The 11,653-nt window shown below is 37.7% G+C and overlaps 1 protein-coding gene across 3 annotated transcripts in view; it reads left to right on the top strand.

The window, feature by feature from the left end:
- FKBP5 (FK506 binding protein 5) overlaps positions 1-11,653 on the top strand; it is a 119,342-nt gene that overhangs the window by 64,582 nt on the left and 43,107 nt on the right. The gene's annotated exons all lie outside the window — the stretch shown is intronic.

Below are 11,653 nucleotides of genomic sequence, written 5' to 3'. Positions count from 1 at the left end.
CAAGGGGAAGCACTTGTGCACTTTGGTTGAGAACTGAACTGGCTGGATTGTTTCTGTGAAGCATCATTTTTATTTGAAAGGGCAAGCTGTGATTATTCAGACTTGGCTATTCTGTATTTGGAAGATAATTTCTTGCAGATTAATGCAATGAGCCTGTCACTTCCAGGACAACAAGTGACAGTGTTTCTGCCATTGAGTTTTCAGGTGAAAAGTGCAGTATGGGGAAATTTGTATCTGCTACTCAGAGCTGGACAGCTTCCCAGAATGTAAAAGATTTCTGATGAGATCAATGAGTATAAATGAATGTGTTTTAAGATAGTATACAATGAAATGTGTTAACATTTGGAAGATTGTGTGACTCAGTGAACAGTATTTTCCCAGGGACCAATGCAGGATGTTACGAAATCACTCATGAGTAAAAGGTCCATTGGATGGATTTTAATGTAACATCATATGAAAAATTCATTGATATGATCTCAGATTCTACATTGCAGCTGACCCTTATGAAACTAATACCTGTCCAATTTTGATGTAGTATCAGATGATTGTATTCATGATTATCCGAAAAGGCTGTTAAAAAACTCCTATCTTTTCTATTATCTTTGTGGGTTTGGATTTTTTCCATATACTTCAACCAAAACTTGTAGTTGCAACAGATGAATCTAAAAGTAGATATGAGAATCAGATTGTCTTTTATTTTCAGACACATTTTACATTTGTAACAATTATAAAACAACACCACTCTTCTATGTTTTTTTGTTTTGTTTTGGGGAAATATAATTATTTTCCACAAAAATAATTTATGCTAACATATGAAGCTATTGTTACTTTAAAGGAACTGGTAAAAATATATTAAGGTCCTAAGAAAAAAAGTTGAGAACCACTGTTTGAAAATCTTAAATGTGATATTTTTACTAATTTCTTTATAAATACTTTTAAATGTCTTCAGTTAGTTTAGTATTCTTTTTTTGTTTTCACTCTTGGAAAAAGCATACCCCATACAAATTGAACTTCGTGGACCGTGTGACTTGTTGGAAGTGAATGGCTGAATTACAAAGTCCTTTTAGTTTGTCAGTCACAGATAGAGCAGATTTTAGTTTGTTCCCAGGCCAAGTGTAGGAGAAAGGAGGCAACCCCCCCACCCCATTCACCACCATGCCTCAGTGTTGAATAATTTCATTCTTTTTTCTGACTCTACACGTTAGTTGAGTTGCTAGCTAAGCAAAGATCTGGGAAAGGAAAAAGCAAGAAGCTAAGGAGTTAAACTCTTTCTGAGTTTCTGCTTTCCTTGTACCCATAGGCATTTGTATGTCATGGCGACTTCTGCTTCCTGTCCAACAGTCCTCTCTTCAAGCACTAATGCTGGCTGGGTCACTGCCCCCTTCTCCTTTGGGTCCTTTGAGTTGATGGCTCATGGGAGATTAATCTTGTGTTTAGTAAGATAGCAATCAAAATCAAGTACAGATTTTTTTCCTTAACATAGCAGAAAGTGACAACGGTGAAACATTTTTTCATTCTTGCTGATGTAGGGATGTGAACCTCCAGGGCCACCAGCATGGCTGTGGCATCATTATTTAATTGAGAGGACCCCAGAGTAAATGGCCTCATCAGACCTCTTTGTTCCCGCTGCTCCCCCTTTGAATTTCTGTCTTGGAGTTGGTAGATTTAAGATAATAGGTCTTCTGTCACCAATTATCTTTGCAAGAAGACTGAAAAATTGCTGAGAATCTATACAACCACCTTCTGTACCCAGATTTTCTCAGTAAAGTGCACTATGGTGAAAGTAATGGAAATTAAAATAAAAATAAACAAATGGGACCTAATTAAACTTAGCTCCCTTCATTGTGTAAAAACTTCTATCAGCAAGGTAAAAAGACAACCTTCAGAACGGGAGAAATTAATAGCAGATGAAACAGTGGACAAAGAACTAATCTCCAAAATATGCAAGTAGCTAATAAAGCTCAATAACAGAAAAACAACCCAATCAAAAAATAGGCAGAAGACTTAAACAGACATTTCTCTGAAGACATACAGATGGCTAATAAATACATGAAAACATGCTCAACATGGCTTATTATTAGAGAAATGCAAATCAAAACTACAATGAGTTATCACCTCACACCGGTCAGAATGGCCATCATCAAAAAGTCCACAAACAGTAAATGCTGGAGAGGGTGTGGAGAAAAGCGAACCGTCTTGCACTGTGGTGGGAATGCAAATTGATGCAGCTACTATGGAGAACAGTATGAAGATTCCTTTAAAAACTAGGAATAAAACTACCATACGACCCAGCAGTCCCACTACTGGGCATATACCCTGAGGAAACCATAATTGAAAAGACTCTTATTTCCATAAAATAGAACCCCAGTGTTCATTGCAGCACTTTACAACACCTAGGACATGAAAGCAACATAAATGTTCCTCAGTAGATGAATGGATAAAGAAGTTGTGGCACATATACACATTGGAGTATTACTCAGCTATAAAAAGCAATGCATTTGAGTCGGTTCTGATGAGGTGGGTGAACCTAGGGCCTCTTATACAGAGTGAAGTAAGTCAGAAAGAGAGAGACAAATACCATGTGGTAATTAACTCATATATATGGGATCTAGAAAGATGGTACTGATGAACCTATCTACAGGACAGCAGTGGAGATATAAAGAACAGACTTTGGACACAATTTTTAACGTTTCCTGGGATTTTGAGCAGAGAAGAGGCAGCTTTCAGTTGACGTGGTACCTTCAACACACCTATCTAGAGGTCGCGTGGTCTCATGGGGAGTGCATCCGGCTGGGTGTTAGGAAGCCAGCGTTCCTGTCTTTGTTCTTCCCTATGGTATGTTAACATGAACAGGTCACCTAACCTTCCCTACTCTTACAAAAAGAAGCGTCTGTAGAAGAGCTTTAAGATTAGTCCTGAGTCTGAGATTCCATTCTTGTATATTCTGTGAAGAGTACAGGGACAAAAACTGTAAAGGATTAAACCCAACACAAAAACAAAAACCTTTAGAGGACCCCTGAAGATGATAATTAGGAATATGAGGCTAGAGCAGTATCACTGTGGTAAAACTTGTATAACATAATGTGTTTAGTTGCCTATAAAACAAACATTGGCTAGGCAGCTTAGTTTTATACCTGTATGTTATGGCAGTAACTACTTCATCGTAATGAAAAATAATACAAATGGACTCGAGCATAAGTATTGTACACTGAACTCTCTTGATTCCTTATGTACTGGACTTACTGGCTGGCTTTACAATGGAGGGGAAGGAACTGTGTTACAGCAGTTTGGGTCCTCCTGTTTACTATGCTTGCATACAGACCTTTTAAAACAATGCTTAAGCATCTTTTTTAGCCTCAGAAAGTAACTGGATCAATCTAAGACAGCTGGTTATTACCACTACAGAGTGTGTTACAGAAATTAGAATGAAACAATGATGGTTTCCCTCACTGAATTTGTTAAACTAAATCTTTATTACATATTCTGAATCCCTAGAACTGTTCCATAGCCCATCTTAAAAGAAGCTAAAATAAGAATGACTCAGGATTTTCAAGTATGCTTCTGTAATAGGGCTTTTGTTCTTTCCCTCTCCCTCCAGCAAATACGCTGTCACTAAAATTGGGAAGGGATGGGTTTGGGGGCTGCAATAATTATATCTGGTCTGTTCTTGTAAGTAAATCTAAGGACACTAACGCTTCACCCACCTACCCCTATGAAGATCTGCTGATTTTTGATAAAAGGCTATTTCAGTGAAGTTGTCTTTGGTGTTCTTGGTATATGACTAAACACAGTTGGGAATTATGAAGATAAAAATCTTATCTCTTATATTCTTCCCTCAATTTGAGAAGACAAACCAGTCATTTTGGATTTTTGACATTACTATTCTTCTTACTGTTGAGAGTAAAGCGTAATGAAGTAAATGTGAGTGATCTGCCTTTAATCTAACCTTATTAGATGCATCATGATCCATGATTATTGTCAGTCATTAGCATACTGGGGTAAAAGGAAGAAAGTATATGTTGAAAGACTAATAGCGAATACTTTCTAGGACTTGCAGTGCAAGGCAAAGGGCTTATATGCATTATCTCATTTAATCCTCACATCAACCCTATTCTTTTTTTAAAGATTTTTTTAAAAATTTATTTTTGGCTGTGCTAGGTCTTTGTTGCTGCATGGACTTTTCTCTGGTTGAGCTGAGTGAGGGCTGCTCTCCAGTTGTGTTGTGCAGGCTTCTCATTGCGGTGGCTTCCCTTGTTGCAGAGCACCGCTCTAAGGTGCGCAGGCTTCCGTAGTTGCAGCACATGGACTTGGCAGTTGAGGCTTCCAAGCTGTAGAGCACAGGCTCAGTAGTTGCGGTGCACGGGGCTTAGTTGCTCCGTGGCACTTGAGACCAGGGATCAAACCCAGGTCTCCTGCATTGGCAGGCAGATTCTTTGCCACTGAGCCATCAGGAAAGCCCCTACTGTTACGTTTTAGATTTTTTTTTTCATTTAACAAATATTTATTAAGCTGCTATTATGTGATTGGTTTTGTGCTAGGAGCTGAAAATATAACAGTGGGCAGTACAGTTACCATCCCGGTTGTCTAAAAGCTTATTTGTCAATAGAGGATATGGATACTAAAACAAATACATAATTTTAAATGTGAGGTATTTAAAATTTATACAGACAATTCAAGAATTCATAAATGTAACTTTACTTTTTTATAATTGCATTCAATTTTGCTCTGGAATGCCCTTTTTTTTCCAATAGTGGGAAATTCCCAATCTTGCCATCTTCAAGTAACTCAGTCACTCCTGAGTATATTTTAGATTTTTGGCACAATCTATTTAGTATAGTTTAGGTGGCAGTTAGTCATAATAACATCTGTGTCTGATTTTTTTTAAACTGAGGTACTATTTACATATATTAAAACTCACCCTTTTAAAGGTATAGCTTGATGGGTAATAGCTATATGACCACCACCACAATCAAAATATAGAACCGTTTTCTCACCCTAAAAATTTGCTTATAGTTCCTGGGCCATGCAGTCACTAATCTGGTTTCTGTTACTACAGTTTTGCGTTTTCCAAAAATTCATATAAATGGAATCATATGTCATCTTTGGCGTTTGACTTCTTTCACTTACCATAATGATTTTGAGATTCATACATGTTGAATTTCAAGTAGCATTTTACAAGTATGGAAATACTACAATTTGTTTATCCATTCAAAAACTGGACATTGGAGTTTCCAGTTTGGGGCTATTGTGAATAGTGTACTGAACATTCACATACCTGTCTTTGTGTGGATATATTGGGTAAATTTATTTTGGGGTAAATACCCAGGAGTGGACTTGTTGATCACATGGTAAACATATGTTTAACTTTAAAAGATGCTACCCTACTGTTTTTTTTTTTAAAGTGTCTGTACCATTTTGCATTTCACCAGCAAGGTTTGAGAGTTTGTTTTTCATATCCTTGTCATTTGTTAGTGTTGTCAGTCTTTTTAATTTTAACCATTTTAATGCACATGGAATGGTGTTTGACTTTGGTTTTCAGTTGCATTTTCCTGGTAATTAGTCACATTGAGGGTGTCCTTTCTTGTGCTTAGTGTACATTTGTATATTTTCTTTTGTGAAGTATCTGTTCAAATCTTGTGCCCACTGAGTTGTACCCTGTAAGACAAGCACTTAATCAGATATGTATTTTGCAAATGTGTTCTCCCAGTCTCTAACTTGCCTTTTCATTTTCTTTTCTTTTTGCCTTTTCATTTTCTTAATCAGTCTTTGAAAGAACACAAATTTTCAATTTTAATGAAATCCACTTTACCAATTTTTTAAAATGTCTTGAAAGTGAAAATGAAGTCGCTCAGTCGTGCCCGACTCTTTGCGACCCCATGGATAGTCTGCACCAAGCTCCTCTGTCCATGGGATTTTCAAGGCAAGAGTACTAGAGTGGGTTGCCATTTCCTTCTGCAGGGAATCTTCCCAACCCAGGGATTGAACCCAGGTCTCTCACATTGTAGACAGACGCTTTACCATCTGAGCCACCAGGGAAGTCCTAAAATGTCTTGCTGCTGCCAAGTCACTTCAGTCATGTCCGACTCTGTCTGAGCCCATGGACTGCAACCTACCAGGCTTCTCCGTCCATGGGATTCTCCAGGCAAGAACACTGGAGTGGGTTGCCATTTCCTTCTCCAATGCATGAAAGTGGAAAGTGAAAGTGAAGTCACTCAGTCGTGTCTGACTCTTAGCAACCCCATGGACTGCAGCCTACCAGGCTCCTCCATCCATGGGATTTTCTGAGCAACAGTACTGGAGTGGGGTGCCATTGCCTTCTCCCACAATGTCTTAGGTACCTACTATAATTAGCTATTTTAGTTTTCTTTTAGTTGGTTTTTGTTTACATATGAGGAGGCAACAGGTAAAGTGAGAGCACAAAGTTATAATTATTACTATTATTTATAGGTCTAATAATTAGCCCAAAGTTATACAGTAAGTGGCAGCGCCAGTTATACAGTTAAGGCAGAGCCATAACTCTTTCAAGTTACGTTAGATGTTAAGGTTTAAAACTAGCCCCAAAACTAGGTACAGAAACAAAGTAGGTCCTGGTCCAGCAGAATTTACTGAGTGCCTGCTGTATACCAGACATTTTTCTTAAAGGAATGATGTAGTTAATGAGGTTTATCAAAAGCAAAATTATTGCTATTACATGCTTGGTATTAGTGCCTAGTTCCTAGTTTTAGTTTTATTTGAAATGGTTTTTTTTTTTTAATGTTTATTCATTTTTGGATATACATATATATTGTGAAATAATTACCACAATCAAGTTAATTAATACCTACATATATCCCCTTTCTCTTGAGCCTCCCTCCCACCCCACCCCTCCAGGTCATTACAGGGCACCCAGGGGAGCTCCCTGTGCTGCGCAGCAGTTTCCCACTAGGTAGCTGTTCTATACTTGGTGCTGTATGTGTCAGTTCTGCTTTCTCAGTCCGTCCTACCTTCTCCCTCTGTGTATACAAGTCTGTTCTCTACGTTTGCGTCTTTATTCCTGCCCTGTTTTTTTTTTTTTTTAAACATATTTTAGGCCTTGACAACATTTTACAGCGAGTAAAATACACTTACTAGTAACAGGTAACCATACAGCCAGTGTCCTGTGGGTTGTTTGTGGTTTAGCCATATGTTCCCTTTAAATTTCTATTGATACTCTTGCTCCTCTGTAAATATAGTCTTAACATCTGTTTACTTTTTTTTTTTTTTTTTAAAACATGCAGTTTAGGAGCATTCAGGATTTGGAGGGAAGGCTTATGGGCCAAAATATTCAATTTTTCTGTCCTTCCCAAAAATGAGAGCCAGAAAGACAACAAACTTTCAGTACTTTCTTTGGATTTACCTGGTACTTTCCAATGAAGGAAGAATGCTTCCAGTTTCAACACTGAGCAGATATTAAGGAGAAGCTGATTTAGGCATGGGTGAGAGTAGACTAGGGGAAGCTAACAAATTTTTAATTCCATGTAGATATTGCAGCATGGACTGTGTTCCTTTATTAAGTGTAATATTTGGTGGTAAGTTCTTTGGGAAATAAAAAATAATTAATACATGACTGCTGACTTCAGGTATCTAGCAGTTTACTCTGGTAGTGTTGACTATGATGGCTGTCCCAAAACATTATTTTTTCTCCCTGTCTTTGAAATGATAAGTCATGAGGATGGGGAAAGATCATCCAGTGATCAGTTTTCTTAGTAATTAGAGCAATGGCAAAAACAGAATGTAACATAAGACATATGAACACTTTTAAAGAATTTTAACATATAAATTAGTTTGTTGAATTCATAATCATATCCTTTTGGTAGGGAGTGGGGATGATTTATCAAGAGTCCTTTTTTATAAGACATTTAAAAAATAAAAGATAAAATTAATATGAGGAAAAAATATACAGGAAAAACTTTATCTAGTATGAAAAGAAGAAAGACAATGTCAATATTATCAATGATTTCACATGCAAACATACATTTAAAAGTTAGTCATTAATTTTGTCAAGGATGCCAAGACCATTTATTAAGGAAAGGAAACCGTTGATGCTGGGAAAGCTAGATATTTACATGTAAAATATGAAGCTAGACCCTTGATATGTAAAATTTAAATGAATCAGAGCCCTAAATATGAGACATAAAATAGTTTTTTTTAGGAGAGAACTTGAGAAGAAAGCTTTATGACTTTAGATTTGGCAATGATTTCTTGAATAAGACACTAGAAGCAAGGCAGCAAAAGTAAAAAGTACATAAATTGGCTACCTCAGAATTAAAAACTTCTGTGCATCAAAGGATACAGTAATGGAATGGAAAGGCAGCCTAGGGGTTCCCTGGTGGCTCAGTGGTACGGTGTCTGCCTGCCAACACAGGAGATGGAGGTTTGATCCCTGGTATGGGAGGATCCCACAGGCCAGGAGCAACTGAGTCTGTGTGCTACAGCTATTGAGGCTGTGTTCCAGAGCCTGGAAGCCACAACTGCGGAGTCCACATGCTGTAACTACTGAAGCCCACACACCCTAGAGTCCGTGCTCCGCAACAAGAGAAGCCACTGTGATGAGGAGTCTGCCCACTGCAACTAGAGAGTACCCCCTCTCACTGCAGCTGGAGAAAAGCTCGCATAGCCATGAAAACCCAGCACAACCAAAAATAAAAAATAAAAGTGAAAAAAATTAAAAACCTATTTTAAAAGGCAGCTTAAAGAATGGAAAGAAATATTTGTGAATCATGTATCTGACAAGGGGTTAATATCTTAAATACGTAAAAGAACTCCTATAATCCAGCAGCTAAAACCCTCAAATAATCTGATTATAAAATGGACAGTGGAGATGGGAGGGAGGTTCAGAAAGGAGGGGATATATGTATACCTGTGGCTGATTCATGTTGAGGTTTGACAGAAAACAACAAAATTCTGTAAAGCAATTATCCTTCAATAAAAATTTTTTAAAAAATGGACTTAAATAGACATTTCCCTAAAGAAGGTATACAAATGGACTAGAAGCATATGGAAAGATGCTCTGCATCACTGAATCATTAGAGAAATACAAATCAGAACCACAAAAAGATATCACCTCATATCCATCAGGTACTATAAAAAATATTACAAGTGTTGGCATGGTTTTGGAGAAATTGTGCATTGTTGGTGGGAATGTAAAATAGTGTAGCCACTGTGGAAAACAGCATGGGAGTTTCTCAAAGAAAAAGTTAACCTATGATCCAGCAGTTCCACTCCTTGGTATATACCAAAAGAACTGAAAAGAGAGTCCTAAAGAGATATTTGTACACCCACGTTTGTAACATTATTCATTATAGCCGAAAGGCGGAAGCCACCCAAATGTTTGTGGGTGGGTAAACAAAATGCCTTAATGTACTTACAATGGTATATGCGTGCAGTGGAGTATTATTCAACTGAGACAACACTGATAAAACTTGAGGACATCATACTAACTGAAATAATATAGTCACAAATAGCCAAATATTGCATGATCCCACTTACATCTAGAGAAATCGAGAGTAATCAAATTCATAAAACAGAAAGTAGAATGAAATCTTGCCAGAGACTTGGGGCAGGAGGAAATGAGTTTTAGTGAGTGGAGTCCTAGTGTTGCAAGATGAAAAATTCTGGACATTGGTCGCACAACAATTTGACTATACCTAATTGAACTGTACACTTAGTGGTTGAAATGGTCATTTTTATGTACGTTACCACAATTTAGTCTTTCCCTTTTTTCAACACCCCCCCTCCAGGGTGGTATGCTTATTACAACTGGAACCTACATTGAACCTATAAAATTTGGGTTTGTTTTTTTTTTTAATCAGAAAAAATTATATAATACTCTGCAGAAAGAAGAAAAAAGTACAGTGCATTGTTTTTATACTGAGCTTTAAGTATATATTCTCATTTCATATTTTGTTACTAATAGAATAGGACTGCTGACACTGATAAATTGTACTTGAGGTAGTAAAATTGAAGTCCAGAACAAGTGGGAGAATAAATTGTGTTTTTATATTCTCGGTGTATTATACTTATACTTAAACCCTAAAGAGACCAAAAGATCCCCAAAATCAAGAATCTTAAAAATGTTTTTGCTTTGACCCAGTAAATCTGCTTTTAGGAATCAGTTCTAAGGAAATAGGTAGGAGCTTGCTTAACCAACTCCAGTGTAACTGGTACTCTCCATTCTGCTTGTAAAGATGCTGAGTGATACCCCTTGTTTCCTGTTCTTAGGTGTGGCCCTGCACTCTGCCTCAGCCAGCTGAGAGAGTCATCAGTGTCCTTCAGCCACAGACCACTAGGAACACAACTGTAGTGAACAGGTTGCATTTATTACTCATATAGCCTGCACACCATGGGAAGCCGGGGCGTCCCAGTAAGAGTGTTTGAAAGGCCTATAGGATCGGGGCTCGTATTAGGTGATTTGGGAAGAGTTTAAGGAAGGGATTTGCTCTGGATTGATATTGTGGGAATGCAGATGATTCTTTGGCTATCTTAGCAGATCTCAGCTAGGAGGAGGGCTGACTGGAGTGAGGCTTGAGCTGTACCTGTAGAGAAGTGGCAGTCACTCCTGTCACCAGGAGAGGGGGATGTTTGGTATTTTGTAGGTTGCACAGGGACCTTGTTTTTTGTCCATGCTCAGACAAAATTTTGAAGTGTTCTTCTTTTGTCTCACTTTTTCATGGTTTCAGAGTAACCCTGTCCGATGCTGATGTTTTGTGAGATTGTTATGTCCAACAGGAGGATAGCATGGCCTAGCTGGGTGCCCTGGGCCCATTTCAGAATCACCAAGGCCGAGCTGTGTCGGGCAGTTTCTAGACATTAGGGCCCACTTTTTTCTTTCTCAGATTCTTTTTAAGTATCCGTTTAAACTTGCTTATATCCAGTATCCTTTTTGTAATCATGCAGTTTCATTAGATAGTATATAAAACACTGAGATTATATAACTTATAGATATAATGAGAAAGGGGAATCATTTCTATGAAAACTAAGTTGAACATCTTTGGAAAGATTTGTTAAAGTGAATTGCTAAAAGTCTTTTTAAAATGGCTATTGAATTAGGGGTGGGTAAATGCCAGGTGAAATAAGTAGGCCATTCAGAACAAATTTTTACCAGACGGATTCTACATACTATTACAAGTTCTTCTAGTTCTTACTCCATTTTAAAGATATCCACATTGTAAATTGCAAGTGCTATACTGTAAGTGTGATTTATATAGTGAAGATGAAATAGGACTCTTATTATACTCAGAGACAAGGCTTTGGCTTTCTAACACAGAATTAGTGAATTAATACACTATGATAGGTTTTAAGTTTAAAAACTTAGGAACCTGGAATGTCAGGTCCATGAATCAAGGCAGATTGGAAGTGGTCAAACGAGATGGCAAGAGTGAATGTCGACATTCTAGGAATCAGCAAACTCAAATGGACTGGAATGGGTGAATTTAACTCAGATGACCATTGTATCTACTACTGCGGGCAGGAATCCCTCAGAAGAAATGGAGTAGCCATCATGGTCAACAAAAGAGTCTGAAATGCAGTACTTGGATGCAGTCTCAAAAATGACAGAATGGGGGTACTCTTTCTGCCCCCTTCTGATGCCTATGTCAGAAGCTTTCTCTGTCTCCTTTATACTTTAATAAAACTG

The sequence above is a fragment of the Bison bison genome, unplaced genomic scaffold, assembly GCF_000754665.1.
Source record: "Bison bison bison isolate TAMUID 2011002044 unplaced genomic scaffold, Bison_UMD1.0 scf7180017864270, whole genome shotgun sequence".
In the NCBI taxonomy this organism is placed as follows: Eukaryota; Metazoa; Chordata; class Mammalia; order Artiodactyla; family Bovidae; genus Bison; species Bison bison.
The sequence above is the reverse complement of the archived record's forward strand: the minus strand, read 5'-3'. Positions and strand labels throughout refer to the sequence as shown.